The sequence below is a fragment of the Gymnoscopelus microlampas genome, assembly GCF_963454915.1.
Source record: "Gymnoscopelus microlampas genome assembly, chromosome: 22".
Taxonomy (NCBI): domain Eukaryota; kingdom Metazoa; phylum Chordata; class Actinopteri; order Myctophiformes; family Myctophidae; genus Gymnoscopelus; species Gymnoscopelus microlampas.
This window is the reverse complement of record NC_139959.1, coordinates 18,531,986-18,554,466: the sequence shown is the minus strand read 5'-3', so window position 1 is coordinate 18,554,466 and position 22,481 is coordinate 18,531,986.

Below are 22,481 nucleotides of genomic sequence, written 5' to 3'. Positions count from 1 at the left end.
CGCGCGCACACACACGCACACAGCGCGCCTGCTCCAGGGAATCATTCATATAAAGTCAATAGATGTGCTGAAATCAGATCATCAGAGAGAATGACTGCTCATCATCAACGCTGCGCTCAAACCTGCTTATCTGCTAAAACCCTACCTCATAACCAAGAGAGAGAAGAGACATGCCATTATAAAAAAACGACTTCATAACCAAGAGATAAGAGAGACATTTTATCTTTAAAACACAATCTTCAAATACAGAAGACAACCTCAAAACTGTGTTGATTTAGTCGACTAAAACTATGACGAAAAATGTTCGTCGACTACCTTTTTTCATGGATGAAAACGGACTAAAAACAAAATAAAAACTAATGCTATGATGACTAAAACTAAGACTAAATATATTGACAATTTTGTCAACAAATAAAAACTAGACTAAAATGTTAGTGAGGGACTAGTGGAGAAGTCAGATCCAGTAGAACTAAAAGACAAGTCATTTTACGTTTGGTTGCGCTCGGGTGTTGAACATTTCAGATTACTAAAATAATTCAAAAGACTATGACTAAAACTAAATCAAAAGTTGCTGTCAAAATCAACTCTGCCTCAAAACACATTAAGACACAACCTGCAAAGAGAGAAGAGACATTTTTATTATCTTTAAAACACAACCTCAAAAACCAAGAGAGAGAGAAGAGACACAGTGTAAATGGTGAGAGAATAACTCGTTATATTGAGGACAGGACAACAGCAGCAGACGTCATGCTCTCTTGACCAACACGATGCTGGTCAATAGAGCGAGACGTTAACACTGGCCGAGTTCAGTGTTCAATTCCCACTCAGACCCTCATGTAACTCCGTCCAGGAACTGTAGGAAGCCTTAGGATAAAAAGCAGCCACCAGAGGACAACTTCTATATAAAGTTCAAGTTGTCTGTCTGTCTGTGGGTTGGTTATGTATGGACATACATGCCCTATATACAGTATGTTCATGCCTGACGGAACAGCCCATATGACCACGTCTGATGTCACAGTACAGCAGTGGTGTAAAGTAACTATCCTATAATACATTGCACAAACCAAAACCCTTAATTTCCCCGTGTCACTGTGTCGGAATAAACACAAAAACAACATATCAATGTCACTAACAACACAAGCCACAACGCGCAAAATTACTTCACGCAGTCCGTAGGCCACTTCTCACTGCTCAGCACACATCTGCCCCCTCGAAGCATAATCAATTGCGGCCAACACAAACTCACAACATTACGGTCGGCCATGTTGTTCCTTAGCGTCATCGTTGACCACCGCCCAGCGAGACCCAAACACCGCGAGGCGGACAACATTTCCTGTACACCGCTTTTGTTACCTTTTATTTCCTCCGAGGTGGAAAGACTGGTGACGCGAGGTTAGTTCCCTTTAGCTCTCAGCACGCTGTGTGTGTGTGTGTGTGTGTGTGGACTACTGCACGCTTTTGTGGGTCTTTGCGAAATCCCGAAGTGGCGTTTATTGGTCATTGGAACGGTGATGCACGTCACCCCTTTGTCAAGTGGGTATTTTCAAACCCTGGAATGGATTTAGGGGAGCATCAGAGTGTTTGTGTTGGAGTGCCTCAGTGCGGCTGCAGAGTTCATGTGCAACCTCTTGCATGCGATGTTTCGCGGGGGTCCAAAAGGGTCCGCGGTGTTTGGCGGGGGTCCCGACACTCCCAGGGGACCCGAGGGTCCCCCATATTGAATATCAGTGTTGCCACATTTGCGCCAGAAACAAGCAAACACCTTCATGAAAAAAAAAGAAACAGCCGAAGGGGTCCGCCATGTTCCACAGGGGTCCGCGGGGGTCCCAACACTCCCAGGGGGTCCGCTGACCCCCAGGGGGTCAGGGGACCCCCAGGAAAAAACAAAAAAAATAAAATAAATAAAAATAAAAATAAACTTTTCTTTTGGAAATTGTTATCGCACGATTTTGGTACCCCGTGCGCGGCTAGCGGCCCGGCCGCCCGGACGTCTAGTATAAGTACATGTACCAAGTATTGTTCTTAAGTACAATTTACTTTAGTTATACTAGTTACTTTGTAGATTTTGATTATTATTACAAAACATACATTAACTACTTCAGCCTATATATACATTTCGGCCATTTGAAAATAACCGATCTACAAGCTCACAATGCGTTGCGATGCGACGCATTGTGAGCTTGTAGATCTGCTATTTTCAAATGATTTTTATGAATTTTATGCATTTGAAAACTTGTGAAACGGGACACTCTGCGTAACGAGTACTTTTACTTTTGATACTTTAAGTACATTTTGATACCAATACTTTTGTACTTTTACTCAAGTACATTTTAAATTCCGAACGTTTACTTGTAACCAGGGACAAATTAACCCGGGCCCCTGGGCCGCCAATATTTTAAGGCCGCCCCCTAAAAGAAAATAAAAAGTTTTTTTTGGGGGGGTGCTAGTGAAAGTTACAGGTATGGTGTGTATGATATGAAATCCTTAATCATATTCCATCATATATGGAAGGGCCCCAGGAACCCTTGGAGCCCAGGAGCCCTTGAAGGGCCTCAAACCCAGCGAGAATCACTGCTGTAAATACAGAGGAGGGGCCCACACATTTTATATTTGATTAACTTATTTCATTTTAGTGAATTGTCGATGGCCGCACGGCCCAGTTCCCCTGAATGGCCCCTGAGAGCCTAGGGCCCCTGGGCAGTCCTGCTTGTAACAGAGTATTTCTACACTGCAGTATTGCTACTTTTAGTTAAGTAAAATATTTGAGTACTTTTTCCACTGCAGCACAGTAGTAGAGAGGGAGAGATGGTGGGGACTCTGGGGAGACTGAGAGAGAGAGAGAGAGAGAGAGAGAGAGAGAGAGAGAGAGAGAGAGAGAGAGAGAGAGAGACACACACACACACACACACAGATAGAGAGAGAGAGAGAGAGAGAGAGAGAGAGAGAGAGAGAGAGAGAGAGAGAGAGAGAGAGAGAGAGAGAGAGAGAGAGAGAGAGAGGAGAGAGAGAGAGACACACACACACACACAGATAGAGAGAGAGAGAGAGAGAGAGAGAGAGAGAGAGAGAGAGAGAGAGAAAGAGAGAGAGAGAGAGAGAGACACACAGATATATATATATATATATATATATATATATATATATATAGAGAGAGAGAGAGAGAGAGAGAGAGAGAGAGAGAGAGAGAGAGAGAGAGAGAGAGAGAGAGAGAGAGAGAGAGAGAGAGAGAGACACACAGATAGAGAGAGAGAGAGAGACACAGATAGAGAGAGAGAGAGAGAGAGAGAGAGAGACAGAGAGAGAGAGAGAGAGAGAGAGAGAGAGAGAGAGAGAGAGAGAGAGAGAGAGAGAGAGAGAGAGACACACAGATAGAGAGAGAGAGGGATGGCTATTTCACCGACCGCAAAAAACGGCCCAATGCCGCACGGGTATCCAATCCTGAACACGCAGATTTACGTGTAGACGCCCTGACCTCGAAATAGCCCCAGCAACGCCAGGCAAGCTGATAATGTGACACTCTCTGCTTGTATCCAATATCACAGACCTGCTCTGTAATACAGCTTTACTAGCTGACTGCATCGTAGTGATGTGTTTTTTAGGAGAGCTATTTCACAGCTAAATGTTCTGTATTATAAAACAAGGCCTTACAGGACCTGATAGGAAGTTGGTTGATCAGCAGTGGTTGTTATAGCTGCCGCGCTTCGGCATGAATTCATTCATTCTGATTCATTGACTACAATGGGCCACAATGGAAACAAGCTCCCTGGGGCTTTTCGTGTTATCCTTTTAGCATAAATAATAGCATCAAAGTTGTCTCTGTGCTCTGCTCTGTTGGAGCAGAGACAGAGTGCAGGCCCTTGATGTGTTGCAAGAAGAATGAATGAATACATACATGCATACATAATACAATTTGAGACCTGATGTGCTGTAAAGAAAACTAAACTAAACAAAACTAACTAAAATACATGAACAGTGGTGTAAAGTAACTATAAGTACATTTACTCCAGTACTGTAGTTAAGTACAATTTTGAGGTAGGCTACCTTTACTATTCCTCCACTGCATAGTTGTAGTTGACAGATTAGAAAAGACTATTTGGGGATTGACTTCCTTCGCCTGCAGAGTGCACGAGATAATTGATACTGATCAATGTTGTAGTTTGCAAGACAAAATGACAGACACACTCTCTGCACTTACCTATCTTATGGCATCTTACAATACATGCACTGAATCTCTGTATGTATGTCTGTAATCCACGTTTCTCGAGAACCGTTCGACCCACCGACTTCAAATTCGACACACGCGTCGCAGACGACCCGGGGGAGTGCAGTGCTCGGCGGTTGTCCAGAACCACCAGAAAGGGCTCTGGCCGTGGCCCAAATGAGTCAATTGATTGCCATGGCAACCCCAGCCTTAGCTTGATTTGGCAAATTCCTCACACCTGCTGAATTCCCCACACCTGCCATTTGATTGGTTAGTCTTCAGACATTCTCCACACATTCTCCACAGACATTTACTACTGCACATGGGCTTTCCACAACTGCCGATCCCCCCCATATGCCCATACACTGCTAACATCAGGGATATATATGCACATAGAAGGGACAAGGACAGACATATGTCTGACCGAGTCTTGCAACTGACTGTGTCTGTGTGTCAGGATTCCAGGCCCCACACACACAATCACGTGCAGCATGCGTCCCCTACCCTTGCGCCTAATGGCTCTGTATGGGGCCGACACATGCACCTGCGCACCAGTCATGTGCACCCCTGGCTATGACAACGGGTATAACGGGTATCGCAAAACAGGGTGGGCCATGCATTCCCTGTTTTCATTGTTCCCAACTTGCATCGTTCTCAAGTAGGCCGGCGCTCAACGGGCACAGATCTAGTAGATAATAACATCGAAGTCAAGTCAAATTTTGTTGCACATTTCATATGAGAGTAGACTCATGTGCAAAGGAAAGCGGGGAACCACGGTTTTATTGTCTCTGTATCTCTATAGAGCTACATTCATATTCTCTCAGCTTGATCATGAAGCTGTCTTATCCATCTTCATATCGTGTAAGGTTGCTGACTGACTCTGGATTGCCAGGTTGGTGGATTAATCCCCCCTCCACCCCTTCCCACTGGGTGAGGTACATTAGCCCATTTAGACCGGGAAAGAATCTGTGTCATTTTTAGATTTCTTTGACTTTTTGAAACATCTTGAAAATGTGTGCAAATCTTTGAATATATATATATTTTCAAAGCAAACATTTGTAACTCAAATCTTTCCTTCTGGGGATTCTACAAATGTCTTCTAAATCGTACGTTTTTAAAAAAAACGTATGTTTCTATAACAGTGGTTCTCAAACTTTTTTAAAAAGTTTAAAATTAAAAATGGTCGCTTTAATATATATACAGTATATATGCAAAGACTTGCACACATTTTCTCGATTTTTCAAAAATAGCAGATCTACAAGCTCATGGTGCTATTTTTTTAAAAGCCAAAGCAATCTTAAAACTAGATAAAGTGCTCCTCGGAGCACAGGTCTCCGCCAGGTCAGATACGTTATTGTGGCCTCCTGGTGGCGCTATAATAGGCCAATGTGAAAAGGGTGCCATTTATTCTTAGGTCGTTCAGGGCAATCGGACACTGCATTCATGATTTGAAGCATTTTGTTCCAAAAATGTGTTTTGGTAAATTAGACCTGCTGGTGGCGCTATAACAGGCCAATGTGAAAAGGGTGGCATTTCTTCCTCGGCCTAGTGGGAATGTGCGTGTGAAATTTCACGGAAATCGCACGCTGCGTTCATGGTTTGAGGCAGTTTGTTCAAAACGGACCAATCCTGCAAACTTTGGATGGCAACCTTAACCAATAAGGATGGAATATTGGAAATCGGACAGATCAGGGTTGATCACATGACTATAGAGATACTGTGTACCGATTTGCATGACGTTTGGTTAAAAACTGTAGGAATAATGTGAAAAAAATGGGTTTTGCACAAATCGGCCTCCTGGTGGCGCTATAACAGGCCCATGTGAAAAATTTGAGGCAGAGGTTCTGAATTGGCATCCAGGGAGTGTGTGTGCACAGTTTCGCAGCGACCGGGCCAACGGTGCCGGAGATTTGGTGGTAACACACGGACACACGGACACACGGACGGACACACGGACGGACGGACACACGGACGGAGGGTAAAACATACTCTCTCGCCATGCCTTACGGCCTGGCGGAGACAATAACACAGATGCGTTCCCGGTCTTAATGGAGTAATGAGGCATCTCATTCCTGAGGTGATTGTGAAGGACTGGCTGATTACTGAGCTTCGGTGATCCAAATGCAGCTTATGGAACAGGGATGGAACGGGAGAGCTGAGAGAAGAGTTTGAAGATGAAAAGCCGAGGTGACACGAGGGTTTCAACGAAGATTATAAAATAACGAGGGGGAGAGAAGTTATGGAGGAAGACATCAATGACATTAAAAGTTTTCTGCAGCCTGCGTATTAAAGATTGATAAAGACAAATGTTCCGTCGGTTCATTTTTTAATAAACTAAGTCAAGCTTGACTGTTGGAGGGTGAGAACGAGAAAGAGAAAAAGATGTTGAGAAAAGTATAACTGAGTGTGTTTCCATTCCAGCCTTATAGTTATAAATGATCCATAAACCTTGGATTCGACTTATGGCTACATACGTATGAATATAATTGAATCTATACATCAACATAGGGGGCATAGATCAAGACTGTCTGTGGTGCGTTGTGTGAAAAATTACTAATGCATCCATATTTTTCTTCTTTAACAGCATATCATGTGGGACAGTAAATGCAAATGGTTTGTTGTCTACAAAACATAACTATTTTTGTTTTGTTCTGCTTTTTTAATGCATTACTTGGGGCCGCATGGAGCTGCTGTCAACTCAACACACACAAATATGAAGAATTACATTTTCCACCTATATTCAGATATAGGTAGAATGAATGCATTGATGCATTCCTCAGATTTCTCATGGATGCTGTCTCTAACAGTTACAGTACACGTAATACACAAATGCAATGAACAGAATACTGAATGTCATTCATATGTCATTGATACTGAATTATGAATGACAATCAAGTGCTCTCCTTTGTCTCTCTGTTTTGTCACACACACACACACACACACACACACACACACACACACACACACACACACACACACACACACACACACACACACACACACACACACACACACACACACACACACACACACACACACTCGCACAATAAATGAGTGTGTGTATGTGTGTGTGTGTGTGTGTGTGTGTGTGTGTGTGTGTGTGTGTGTGTGTGTGTGTGTGTGTGTGTGTGTGTGTGTGTGTGTGTGTGTGTGTGTGTGTGTGTGTGTGTGTGTGTGTGTGTGTGTGTGTGTGTGTGTGTGCGTGCGCGCGCGTGTTTGTCACTTTGTCATGCATGTGTATGTGTGTTCAGTTATAAAATGTGGTTGATGTCTTGATATCAGATCCCTATACAGAGATACAGAGAGACATAGAAAGGACAAGAAGATACCATGTTGTCTTGTCTGCACCTCATCCTCCATTTTTACACAACCGTTAAAATCACTGTTTAGGGACGATGTCGTCACTTCCATCAGTGACCTGGGGCTTGAAATTGAAATGTCTTGTGTTGAAAAGTAAACAGAAAGAACTCTCTCCCTCCTTATTTACAGACACAGATTCATCACTGTAGATGTATTCCACTTTTTACTCTCGCTGAGCAACAAATCCTCTTTGAATTACTTCATCTGCTGCCAAACAGTCAGCACAACTCACAGAGCTTTTGAAAAATGACCCCGAAACCTGACGCTGCAAAGATAACATTTCACAGGATCCATCTACAAATCATCAGTTAACATAAATACTTTCCACGTTCCGCTACAGAGGAACTTCCATCGCCATAAATATTTTGGTCTGTCTCTGGCACTAAGAATAACTTCTTGGTAATTGCCTCCGCAGTGGGCGAGTCGTGTGCTGATTGCCAAGAGCCTGGCAAAGAGCGAGAGGCGATAATTATGAGTCAACTTATGGCTTTAAATAACGTCCCAAATCAGCTCCACACAGGGTTTCAGCTTTGTATTGGCATCCTAATGTGACCTATTTCACTGCTATTTCTCCAAATGGTCCGATTAGTCTTTCTCTCTCTTCAACGGAGCCATGGTTATGCCATTGTTCTGTGATCTCATTCAGAGAGACTTCACATTTTTCATTCAGACTTTTCATCATTACCTGCTGCAGACGTGGAGAAACTGAGTGGAATAGAATGATGTTCCGAATAATTGTACTGTGTCATATTGTGTGAGCTGTGATCAGATGATTTTGTGGTCCATTGCCATGGCAACGCAGTTCATTTCCACCGCATCACATTTGTGGGAAAGCTTTGATCAGTGGGCAAACATCCTGGATGCGTTCATCATCAGATTCATTCAAAAGTCTGAGGTCCTGTGGTCAATGCATGAGAGCTTCATTTCACAATTACAAACAGGAAAAGACAGGCGAAACAAAGAGTCTAACACGGTGGTTCCCAAACTTTTTAGCTTGTGACCCAAAAGGGAAATGTGATGTCTTCCCGGGACCCAAACTAGTGAAAACAGCCAATCTAAGCTCACAACTTGAGCTTGTAGATCAGCTGAAAGAGGTCTCCATGGGCGCCAGCACCTTGCAGATGTTCATGGAACATGAAAGAGGTCTCCATGGGCGCCAGCACCTTGCAGATGTTCATGGAACATGAAAGAGGTCTCTGGGAGAGGCTCTCAGCACCTTGCAGATGTTAATGGAGTATGAGAGGGGTCTCTGGGAGAGGCTCAGCACCTTGCAGATGTTAATGGAGTATGAGAGGGGTCTCTGGGAGGGGTGCAATACGTTAGTCCGACAAACCATTCCTCCGACAGCGCATGCCTCCGACGTTTACTATACTAACCCTATGCCAAACCCGAACCCTAACCCTAACCGCACGCGGATGCCACATAGTCGGAGAAATGGGATGTCGGATTATCGTATGCCTCCCCTCTGGGAGAGGCTTAGCACCTTGCAGGAGAGGATGAGGAGGGAAGAACAGGATCATCAGAGGTCACTCTTTGGGCTATTGCTTTACATGTTCCCAGCCACTGGTCTCATGTGTCCAGGGGTGCTTCACGCGACAGCACAGCGTTCCGCCGTTTTTGCAGGATCACGCACAATCGCACATGCACCGGCATGCAATAGCTTAACAATCACCATTACACCACTGCATGTATCAGTATGAATAGAGCCAGCATGAACAAAACTTTTTTATCAGTGTCTTTTATCAACTTTTGCAAGTAAAATAAAGAGCACATTATCTACATTATGCCTTTTCACACATTTTGAAGCACATGTCAGTTCAGCTATACTAATTAAAACAAATTCTTCTTTCCCAATGTTCTACTTCTTATTGAACATGGTAGTTTATGAAGTAAATATTCTATGGCCGACAAGGTTAAGGTGGTTAAACTGGAACCCCTTCAAGGACACTGGGGGCCCCGGACACCACTTTGAGAACCAAACAGCCATACAGTGGCTTATCAGGTTCTTTGTACTGCAGCAGTGCTATATAACACCTCAAACATCCCAAAGAACCACTGAAGAACTGCTTAATACTTTGAAGAACACCTTGTCCAAAACAATGAACCACACTTTCCTCTCTAGGTAACAGGTAGAAATGTTGGCACTGCTCTGCAGTGATGAAAAGGAAAGCCAATATCTGGTCCTTTCCCGGTGTGTTTGTGACATTGAATTTGTGGAAAAACCTATAATACAGTCTTTATCTCCTCAGGCTATTGTTGTTGCCTTTACGAAAGCAAGACCTGGAAATGACAAAAACTGATGAAGCCACCTGCTGCTTTGTGTGTGTGTGTGTGTGTGTGTGTGTGTGTGTGTGTGTGTGTGTGTGTGTGTGTGTGTGTGTGTGTGTGTGTGTGTGTGTGTGTGTGTGAATGAATTGTTGAGGCAGACATTAGTATTTTTGTCCTACTTTCCCTGCAGCGTGTTAATAGCAATTGTCTGAGCAATCTGTCACCCAGCCAGTTGCAGCACACACGCTAACACCCACACACACACACACACACACACACACACACACACACACACACACACACACCGCACGCACGCACGCACACACGCACACAAATGCACACACAGAGGACGGGTATAGAAAGGAGACTGAAACAAAAAAGCAACTGATGGGAAAGGAATGGGGAGACAAATGACCCTGAGTGTGTGTGTGTGTGTGTGTGTGTGTGTGTGTGTGTGTGTGTGTGTGTGTGTGTGTGTGTGTGTGTGTGTGTGTGTGTGTGTGTGTGTGTGTGTGTGTGTGTGTGTGTGCGCGCGCACACTTCCTCCATTTCCTCAGCTATCTGACAATGGCGAGATACTGTATGTCAATGTTTCACAATCATGACAGAAAGACATGAGAGTGGTGAAGACATAAAAGACTGAATTACACACCGGCTACAATGTTCACAAGAGGGCGATCGACTTTGAATGAAACCCACATGGAGAGATGGAGAGAGAGAGAGAGAGAGAGAGAGAGAGAGAGAGAGAGAGAGAGAGAGAGAGAGAGAGAGAGAGGCAGGCAGACAGACAAAATAAGAGAGACAGACAGAATAAGAGAGACAGACAGACAGACAGACAGACAGAGTCAGAATATTTAAGGAAGGAGTAACAAGGGTTTATTGTCTCTAGAGCTCCAGTTATCTTCTCTCAGCTGATCATTCCAAGTGAAGCTGTCAAACTATCTGCATATGGAATATAATGGATGACAGGTTGCTCAAATGACTCTGGGTTGCCAGGCCTGTCAGCTCCGGTGTAGTGTGATTAACTGAACTGAACTGCTTTGATCTGAAAGCTGCTCATGGAATGATGTTAAGGGTTTCCTGCAGCCTCGTTATAAAAAGTGAATAAAGACAGGGGTTGCATAGGTCTCTATGTACTTTATATGCATGCAAAAAAAAAATGCAGATGATATGCAAGCACGTCACGTGCGTACATGCTCGCATGTGTGTGCGTGCGTGTCCGTGCGCGTTCGTGTGCATTCGTGTCTCACTGATTGGTGAGTGGTGATGGTTAATACTCCACATACAGACATAATACCTTAACTCTATGCATAATACGCATCATCACATTGGCCACTGGGGGCAGAACATCAATGTCACTGCCATATTTTTTTAGTCAGCTTGCCATCCAATGCAATAACAATAAATATGTCGAAGTTGTACATAAGTACCTGAGACTAAAACTTTGTTTTATAACCATTAGGCTATATTATTAATCTCTACGTATTTTTTTTCTTTCTAATTTTGCCAAGTATCCTATATCCGATATGTTATATAGTATAACATAATCTCTCAAGAACAGATTCTGCTCTGCGTTGGAATCTGTCGTGAAGGTTCGTCACAACGTGTACACACTGGCCTACAAGTGGGCGTGCGTTCAGATCAGGAAGCAGGCCGCGCTTTACCCAATCAAATGTAGTGGGCGGGATTTACGTGTCCGCCAATCCTTCCCTACCCGAAACAAACCGAAACTAATTTAACAATAGCGTCCGCGGAGCAGACAAAACCACGGAAAGATATTCACATTTTAACTTGCTCTTTCATCATAGAAACAAGTGGGCTTATAGCCAAAACGATCCATGTTCTCTGGGAGAAGTGGTGTTAGTGTTCCGTGTAGAAATACCGTTAGTGGGAATGAAAACATAGTCGCACCACCGGAAGTGAAACGCTGAAGGCAGACCAAAACCCCGGTGTCCTTGCACACGGGTGCTCCGTCGTCTTTGTCCCAGAGCCAACTGAGATAGTACAAACAGCAGAGGGTGCCGTTTTCCCTTCTCCTTTGGCTCTGGGTTCCCAGATTGAGTATAACATAACTACTGTACATGTCTGACATGTGTAACAAACCAAACCATGATTTTAATTGTGGAGATACCTCCTGTTTCAATAGACATACTGTATGTGGGGCATACATACATTAGGAGGCATGACTTTCCCCAAAATAAAATAAAAACGAGTCACGGTAGACTGTTGGAGAGAGAAAGACGGAAAAAGAGATACAGAAAGAGAGGGAGGAAGAGAGAGCACAGGTTTTGAAAAATGATCCCAGGCTGTGTTTTCATTCCAGCCTTATAGTTATAAATGATCTATAAACCTTGATTTCTTCTCATGGCTACATGTGAATATAATTAAATCTATACATCAACACAGGAGGCATAGATCAACACTGTCTCTGGTGTGTTGTGTGAGTTGTTTATGTATATTTTTCTCCTTTAACAACATAACAGGTCAGAGCTGATTTGAATATGAAAGAAAATGTAAAACATTATATTTGTATTCTTTTATTTGAATATCATCACTGTCAGGTGGAAAGCTTGTGTATCCAAAAACGTTGCTTTTCAGGAAATGTAAAAATGATTCTAATGTAGTTATTATTTAGTCACAATCTCTTGTTAATACTTCACATTGTTTAAATATTTCTAAAACCCACAGACACACTTGAACAAAACTACAAGCTTGTAGATTGGCGGTTTTTGTTACTTTTGTGTGACACTGTTGAAAAACATTCAAATATATATATATACAGTATATATGGAGATGCAAGGTCTCTTTTTCATCAGTTCAAGCTATTTTGATAGGCAAATCAGAGCAGTCAGTCCCCCCCTCCCTCTTCCCAACATTGTTATCGTAGCAGTGATAAAAATACACAAACAAGCATTATACAGTATGTTACTCCAGATCAGGTAAACATAGACAACGAGATACAAGGTTTCAGGTCGACAGTGACAATATGTTCGATGCATGGAGTTGCTGCAAATGCACACAAGGACAAACACCCACTCCTATTAAGGCCGTTTCAGACGTGGAGCGATTGACGCGCCTTAGTAATTCATTTCCAATGAGAGACGGGCGATTATTTGGGACGCACAGAGCGCATGGATGCACATAGCAAGAGCACTCGACATTTAATTAAGCCAGAGCTCAGTCAATTCTCAACCAATTGTTATCTCTATAATCTGTGAAGTGTCTTTTTTCGTTAGGTGTATCAGTCATGACTTTTTTGTCTCTCTATCACACGATATCAAGCGAAAAGCAAACGTCGGCCGGTGATGGCGCACAATGCAAATTACGCATGCATGGACATAAAGCCCTACTCCCCCTGTTTCAATCCATCGGGTCTGAAAGACTCGTGTTCCACTCAAGGTGGCATTTAAAAGACTTATTCTTTCATTAATCCAATGAAATAAAATAAGATAAAGGTTTTTACAGCTGTTTTTAGCTTAGAGTGCGTTCTTTTACCCTCTCTCTTTGTGCTGCGTTGCTGTTTGACTTTCCCTTACACATATGCTGCGCACACAGATCTGATCTACAAGCATACAACGCGTCATGCAGCGACTGATTTTTTTTGCTTGGAGATCAGATATTTATGCAGCGACTGATTTTTTTTGCTTGGAGATCAGATATTTTGGGCAGCAGTAGCAGCATTGAACAAATGTGTGAGACATACCGATGTGTGTCCACTTGTTGCGCTGAAATAGGTAGAAGGGGGAGATGCTTTAAAGTAATTCTAGGTAACCTTTTAAAAAAAGATTAAGTTAGATTTTATATCTTTTGTGAGTGGCAAATGTTTCACAACACCCATTCCATGAATTTCAACCCGAAAGCCTTTTATAAACATATTTTCTATTGAAAGTGGACAGGGGCGTTTTTCCCGCGACAATGACATCATCCGGCCGGGAAACGGAAATACACCGGTTTTCTGTTTGTCCCGGAACTACCGTGATAGTAACAAAAAGGAATTTCATGCTGTTTTTATGGCTTCATAGGATTTGAAGATGGAAAAACAACAACAAAAGAAAGCAGAACTCACGGTAACTAAAGCTCCACCGGCTAAGAGAAACGATCCGCAGATAGTATAAAACAACAAAAAGAACGCTTTTTGAAACACTTCCGCCTTCCGGTGAAAACAAATGGAATTCTGGGTAATGCAGGCATCCACTAAAGACCTGCAATGACGGTAGTGACCAGCAGAGGTTGCTAAAAATCGTTATTTTGGTACTTACCAAGTATGACTTTAATAATAGGCAACTGAAAATGTGAATATTTGTTGGTTTGTCAAGAGATATCACAGATGTGTTTTGGACATGAGACAGTCGCATAATTAGACAGAGGCTAGTGATTATGACGGCCATGCATGCACTTGGACATCTCTCCTTTCAATGTCAGGTTTCTTTCTCTTTTGATCTCACCACTTAACGCACAGAAAATAGCACTGCGTCTTGCGCTGATCTTAATGGCAGCCGATATTCTGATTGGTTTGATTAAAGTAACGCCCAAACACACCCATGACTAATTCATGGCCGTTTTAACCGCGTAGCGCTTTGGTGCAGTGCGCAGATTACTCATAATACCACCCATAATAGCAAAATGGCATTGGTCACGCCTCCACATCTTAAGTTAAGTAATAAGACCTGGCGGTAATTAAGACGTGCTAGAGGGCAGTGGTTCTCAAACTTTTTCATGTCAAGGACCCTCTGAGAGTGCCCGACCCCCGTGCACTCTCAGAGTTACAGACCCATAAGGGTCCATTTGGTTCCTATCCATCATTTAGCTGGGGACGCCCTGGAACCCCCTCAAGTACCCCTGGGGGTCCCCGGACCCCACTTTGAGAACCAATGCTATAGGGCCTCTGTCTCAAAATGTCTGACAGGAACTTTTATGTCTCCATTTTTTAGATCCCCCCCAAAAAAACGTGATGATTAAATTAGAATGGAATTCCTCTGATCTCTCTATCGTCCTGGGTACTAATCAGTGCACGAATACACAAACAACATGTGTGTGCGTGTGTGTGTGCACGCGCACACACTATATCTCTCTTACAAATGAGAAAAGGAGGACAAGAGTGTCTCCATCAACCACTCACACGCCCATGGAGATTGTGGGGAGGTTGAGCCGGAGGGAGAATGAAAGATTAATTCATCTACTACCCCAAGGGGAAACATAATGGACTTGTGCCGCCCTGTGTAAGTGCAAAGGGTTTACTAATCACTAAGTAGTTAAGTAGTTAAAGAAGTTAATGACTTCTCCCATAAGTCAGTGATGAAGGTGATGTGATAAAAATTATATTTTTTTCTTCGTTGTTAAAATAAGTGTTTAATAGATTCTATATTCTGATAGCAGTCATTGTTTGTTCAGTAACAGGTGGCTCCCCATCTCCCCAGGTCTTCAGTAAACAGAACATATGTTTTCACATGGGGTTACCAATTTGATCCAATCAGGAGAGATAAGTCATACAGGATACAGGCTAAACAAAATAAATTGGAAATGATTAAACAGACACATTTGCAGAATATAGATTTAACTTTTGAATGTCTGTCTGTCTGTCTGTCTGTCTGTCTGTGTCTGTGTGCGCGAGCGCACGCGCATGTCCATATGACCGAAAGAGAGGGAGAAAAAGGCACAGAGAGCTAGAACAATATTTCTTTAGGCAGACTGTCAAGTCCAAGAGAGAAAAACCTCTTCCCTCTAGGCTCAGAATCTAACTGTGACTCGTTACTGGAGGAGGTCACTTTCCATTAGCTTCCAGAACACAACCCCACAACATTAATATGTGCTGTTGGAGTCATTGATTTGGTCATTATCCCATTATTAAGCTCCCAGCGTTTACTGATTTTATGTTCTGTAGTTCAAAATGAAGGATGACTCTCCAAGCTGTAGGCTATGTCAATCATTTCTTCCCTTCCCTTTGAGGTTGTTGCTTTTTCTCCCCCGCACATCTATCCCTCATGTTCTCAAAGGGAGGGAACTGTGATAACTGACGGAAAAGAGAACATTAAGTCAAATACATGACTGTGTCGTGTCAAACTGATGGACTGACAAGGAACACGATTGTCAATGAATGAGGATGAAGGATGTGTCAATGAATTAGAGCTGAGTAAGCTGTAAAACATAGGGGATTAGGGAGACGGAAAGAAAACAAGAGAATCTAAAGTGTAACAGCCAGAGAGAATGAGACAGCAGAAATGTTGGCATCAAGTTACTTTAAACCTCTCCTCTCATCAATCCATCCAGTATGTCCATCGATCCAGAGAGAGAGAGAGAGAGAGAGAGAGAGAGAGAGAACCATTATTCATACCTGATTTACTACTTACATGTCAACAAGAATATATTATTTCCTAAACCTGATTAAAGGAGAGGGTGATGTCAGCATTTCACCTGTCACCCTCAGCAATGGACAGAGACAGAGATGGATGTGAACGCCTGCACTTATTTAAGTCAGCCTGATTCTGGCAGGTACACAAAATGCACTGCACGCACACAAACACGCACGCACGCACGCCTTAGTACTAATACTGTGAGGACATCAAAATGTTATAAATGCCTTCAATTTGACTTTTTTGCCCCTTACACTGAAGCATGAGTTACAGTAAACTTTGCTGTGTGGTGGTGTCATGCCCCGAAAATAGCCTCTATCTGTGACAACAGTGAAAATCCCAGTCCTCCATGACTTAACCACTTAAATCCCAGAAAACCTAACGCGACGCATTGTGAGCTTGTCGATCGGCTATTTTCAATACCGATGCTGGGGTTTAAAGGGGAAATCCACCCATTTTCAATATTTAACTATGTCATTAATATAGCATAAAGGAGTTGTGTGGAAATAAGAAAAAAATTCCCCCCTTTCTGTGTTGCCTTGAACTGGAGGATTGATTTTGGGTTTAACATTGCAAATTACAACATGATGAGTCATCATGTTGTAATTTGCAATGTTAAACCCACAATCAATCCTCCAGTTCAAGGCAACACAGAAAGGGGGTAACTTTTTTCTTATTTCCACACAACTCCTTTATGCTATATTAATGACATAGTTAAATATTGAAAATGGGTGGATTTCCCCTTTAAGTGGTTAAGGACTAACAAAGGACCAACCAAGTCGCACAAGTCGTGTGTGGGTGAAAGTTGGGGAGTGAGCAGTCTGGACCCAAGAGAACAGTGTCCAGGTCGATCCATGGAGAAATAATTGGTATCTTAATGTTCCACAGCAGTAGTCGTAATAAACCGATGTGCTTCGACCTCTTGGTCTTCCTCAGCGTTTCCAATTCCAATTTAACCTCAAGACTGGCCTTTGAGTTGACCGCGCCATTCCTTTGAAGTTTCTCATACACAGTACCTCATTGCTGTCAGTTTAATGTACAGTAGGACACAACACGCTGGCAAAATAAGCAGTTTACAGGCTCTATACTGTATACACGCTATGTGCTGGATGACTCATAAATGTGTACTGCATACTGACAGACACAGGTTGTCGCTTCCATTCTGTGGAGGTATAGCAAATGGCAGCAAGATGCTGCATGTAGTTTAATGTGAGTTGTTAATGTCTTAACACAGGTGTACATTCGAGGCAGCAATCTGAATCACTCGCAAACACCCCTTTCTCTGCCAAACATATACTGCAGGTGGGCAAAGCCCCAATGGGCCCCAGTATGACTACACTGGACCCAGTGTATGCCACTGGACCCAAGAGACTAGTGCACGGAGCACTTTAAACCTATATATATCGGCTATTTGAAAATAGCAGATTTACAAGCTCACAACTTGCTTGTAGATCTGCTATTTTCCCAAAAATGTTAAAGAAAAACTAGAAAAATGTGGAATCTTTTTTTTGAAAGATTTTAAATACACAAATCCGGTACGGGGGTCCGTGGCATAAGATATTTTCAGATGGGGGTCCGCGAACAAATGCATATTAATTTGGGGTTCCTTGACATGAAAACCACTTGTTTAAACAACATTACACAGCAAGCCCAAATAAGCAACTGCACTTCTAGAAACAAGCCCAAAAAGAAAATGCAACCCGCCAACTACCAATATTACGAGCGACTTGACTGAAAAACAAGCCCAAAGTCGCTCATAATACGCAGACATGGCAACACTGGTCTGGCACCAAGAGAACAGTGTCCAGCTTGATCCATGGAGAAGGAACCGTTTGGACCTTAAGGGAGCAGTGTTCAGACTGTCACAGGAAACAGAGCACCAAGTGTTTATTAACTGCAGTATGGACGCGAAGCCGGTGGTATGGAAGGTATGGAAGTGATAGAAGTCTGAAATACAGCCTGCAGCCAAGGGTGTTCAGCTCCCCTTGTACTCCTGTATGTAAGCATCAGCACTTTGAGTCAGAAGTGAGAAGAGAGCGCTACAGGGAGCTATAAGAGAGGATGAGACACAGAGGAGGCTCGGATGTTTGGAAAAGAGGCAGGCTGCATGCAGTGTAGGATGAGAGTGAGTGAGAGAGAGAGAGAGTACAAAGTACTGTACATAAGTACAATTTTGAGGTATTAGTACTTTACTTGAGTATTTCCAATACTTTTATTTCTACTCCACTACATATCGGATCCAAATATTGTACTTTTACTCCACTACATTTATTCTAAAACGTACACTACTTACCAGTTATACTTTGTAGATTTTGATTACTACAAAACATACATTCACTTCAGCCCTAAATACATTTCGGCCATTTGAAAATAGCCGATCTACATGCTCACAATGCGTCGCAATGCAACGCATTGTGAGCTTGTAGATCTGCTATTTTCAAAAGATTTGTATACATTTGAAAACTTGGAATGGGACATTCTGCATAATTGATGCCAATACTTTTGTACTTTAATCAAGTACATTTTGACTTGCAACAGAGTATATCTATATTGCAGTATTGATACTTTTACTTAAGTAAAAAATGTGAGTACTTTTTCCACCACTGTACAATTTACAGGGACTTTTCATGGAGAGAAAAAGAAAAGGAAGGAGTTTACAACCTCCGCACTGTCGGATGAATCAGCCAGACGATCCGCGATGAATGGATTGCTGGTGTCATGATGATGGCAGCGTGAAAGCCACAACAGCAGGAGCAGTGAAAAGCCCGCCTTTATTCCGGGACCACTGGCAATTTGCTATGAATAAATTTCATGCCGCACAATACTTGTTATTCTCAGAGGGGCCAGGATTTCTGCATAAGCATGTCACATACGAGTGCACTTCTCACCACAGGTATCGTTTGGGAGGGTTCAGAGAGTTCACTGAGCCCTGCATCACAAGCACACTTGATTGTTGCATTGTGTTGTGATGAGGTGCAGTACAGCAGTGGTGGAAAAAGTACTCAATTGCTTTACTTAAGTCAAAGTATCAATACTGCAATGTAGAAATACTCTGTTACAAGTGAAAGTCCGGAATTCAAAATGTACTCGATTAATAGTGCATACTTATTGGCATCAAAATGTACGTAAAGTATCAAAAGTTAAAGTAGCCTACTCGTTATGCAGAATGTCCCATTTCATGGCACTTTATATTGTACAATCACAATATAAAGTGCCATGTGCCTGTGTGGGATGTGCTTAAATAATATGACTGCTGTGTATAAGGTTTTGTGTACAGTATGTGTACTGACTTAATTAATTTAACATGTGGGGATTTCTTTGTACATTTATTTGTTACTGTGTTTGTGTGTGCGTGCGTGCGTGGTACTTTAGGCAGGCAGACAAGTGCTTGGCAATGAAGTGCAGGAAGATCGGCCTCAGGCTCAATGCCAAGACAACAAAAGTATTGACAGTTAACACGGAGGTCAAAAACATTGCCTCTGCCACAGGTGCTCGAGGCAGTCGAGAACTGCAAATATCTCAGGGCCTGGACTGCTTCAACGGAACAGGAACTTGAGGTCCGGAGGGCACTTGCCTGGAATGACCTGCATGGGAAGAGGAGAGTGTCGAAATCAGACATGGGAGAAGACCTCAAGAGGCGGCTGTTCGTAGCTAGTTAGTTAATTTAGTTACTTTGTTGACACAATTGCATAGAACATTTAGTCCAGGGGCCAAGGCAGATTTTGGTACCACCTAAGGTGGCTGTACATTTTTGGTATTTTTGTATTCCTACATGTCTCTAGTTTATATTTTGGTATGATACATCTTCCAATTCAGTAGCTTAATGACAGTAATCACTCTAAACCGGCTAATGTATCCGGTAGGAGACACAAAGTAGAATCTTTGTGTCTCCTACCGGAAATACACCCGGGCATCAAATTATTGCGACAAAAAACAAAATATATCCATGTATTCAAGGCTTCATGGGGTGTGCAATTGATAGAAAATAAATCATTTTTTGGGTGAACTCCTCCTTTACGTTTCCCAGGGGGACTCTCTACCCATTCAGCTATGACCACCCTAGACCGAAGGAGGGTCAACTTTTACAAGCTTATGGAAAGCAGTCTTTTTGCAAACACCAAAAATCTGAGAAGTTATCAATTGCACACCCCATGAAGCCTTGAATACATGGATATATTTTGTTTTTTGTCGCAATAATTTCATGCCTGGGTGTATTTCCGGTAGGAGACACAAAGATTCTACCTTGTGTCTCCTACCGGATACATTAGCTGGTAGGTAGTGACAACTGCCATTAAGCTACTGAATTGGAAGATGTATCATACCAAAATATAAACTAGAGACATGTAGGAATACAAAAATACAAAAACTTTACGGCCACCTCAGGTGGTACCAATTTGTGAAAATATCAGTGTTGGCCCCTGGACTAATTGGGTCCAAGCAATAGTCGAAAACCAATGAAGAAAAGCATTACTCATACAACAGGAGCTTTCTGTTGCTCCAAAAGTGACAGGCAGGCATGTAGCAAAGTTCCTCTGTTAGTGCCCACAAACATGTCCATATCTCCCTCTGATGTCTTGTGTTAGGGTACACACCAGTATGTGCTGTTTGTTTTGTACACCTATCATAACATAGCTCAGAATATGAATGCTATATAGGTTTCATGTGGTTATATAATAGGCCTACTCCACATAAACAATTGACTCATACGTAAGGTTGACCAAGCGGCCAAGGGTCCAAAAACAAACAAGTTCAGAATTTTGAGTTTTATTTATCTTAAACCTCCATGCAGCAGATAACAGTGAAGGCCTTTTAAATAAAAAAAAGATACTTACAAACAACTGGAAATACTTAAAGCACAACTAAAAACAAACCATACAGTGCACTGTCCAAAAAGGCTATCCCTTTAAATAAGGGCCCTGGCAGCTCTGTCTCAAGGCTGTTAACACTTTGCCTGCCCAAGTTTAACTGACTGTCCCTTGCAGCCTCCCATAGTCCATTAAGACCGGGAACGCATCCGTGTCATTTTTTCTTTGCCTATTCAAAAATAGCAGATATACAAGCTCATAGTGCGGCACCTTGTAGATCTGCTATTTCTTTCTTTTTTAAAGATTTTTTTTAAAAACATTTTTAACTCAAATCTTTGCTTCTGGGGATTCTACAAATGTCTTCTAAATCCTAACAGTTGTGTTCTTGTAATATCAGTGGTTCTCAAACTTTTTCACGTCAAGGACCCCCAAAATGATATGTATTTGGCCTCAGAATATGTTGTTCCAGGGACCCCCAGAAGTTGTAACATGTAAAAATGTTCGCTTAAAAATATATATATTGAAAGATTTGCACACATTTTCACGATTTTTTCAAAAATATAAATGAGCTTGTATATCTGCTATTTTTGAATAGCCAAAGAAATCTTAAAATGACACCGATGCGTTCCTGGTCTAAATGGGTTAAAAAGGGAGCGGATCCTACCACAAGTACACACACCAATTAGCCATCTATTAGCTTTTATGGAAATACCCTATTCCACAGGAATAATGTAAACTTTAAATAAATGTTATACAACACAAATGAATCACATATTTAGGCGCCAATATAATCAAAAAGACTTTAACAACAAGAACACTGCTAAACACATATTGTGAGGAGTGCTGACCAAAACCAACCACAGAGTCACTTGATTTGCATAAATGGCAGTCTTTTATTGGGGGAAACTTTAACAAAGGCAGGTAGGGGAAAACTATAACACAAATTCCTCCCGGATTGGGGTATTTCAATAACAGTTCCTAGTCCATGCATGAAGTGCCCTATGGTGCCTAGGAAGAGAGTAGAAACCATAATTAGTCTTAATTCAGTCTTAACAAGCCATATGGACAAATGTTGGAGTGTGTTTTAGCTTACCGCCCGAGCCTGCATCCATTCACCAAGGGAGTGAGTTTCATCTGAGGAGAGGTTCAGCAAACATTTATAGGGTTGGGCTGATCAGACCAGGCTGTCACCACTCTGGCAATCAGACCTGAAGTGTCATCATATCAAGCTGATTGAGGATGAAAACAGGCACATACCTTCCTTCCACTACTTGGCCCAAGTGATCTGCGTTGCAACTGCACTGTCTCTGGTGCTGAAACCTCTCCTCAGCCCTCTGCTTGCCTTGGTGGAGACGCCAGATAGCTCGGGCCCCAAGCGACACTCCACATGTATACACCCCTTCTCCTCCACAGTACAGTCTGATAATCATAGTAGGCCTATGTTCTGATAATGTTCAGGAAAGCCGTTTCCATTTCATTTGTTCCATCCGTTTATTC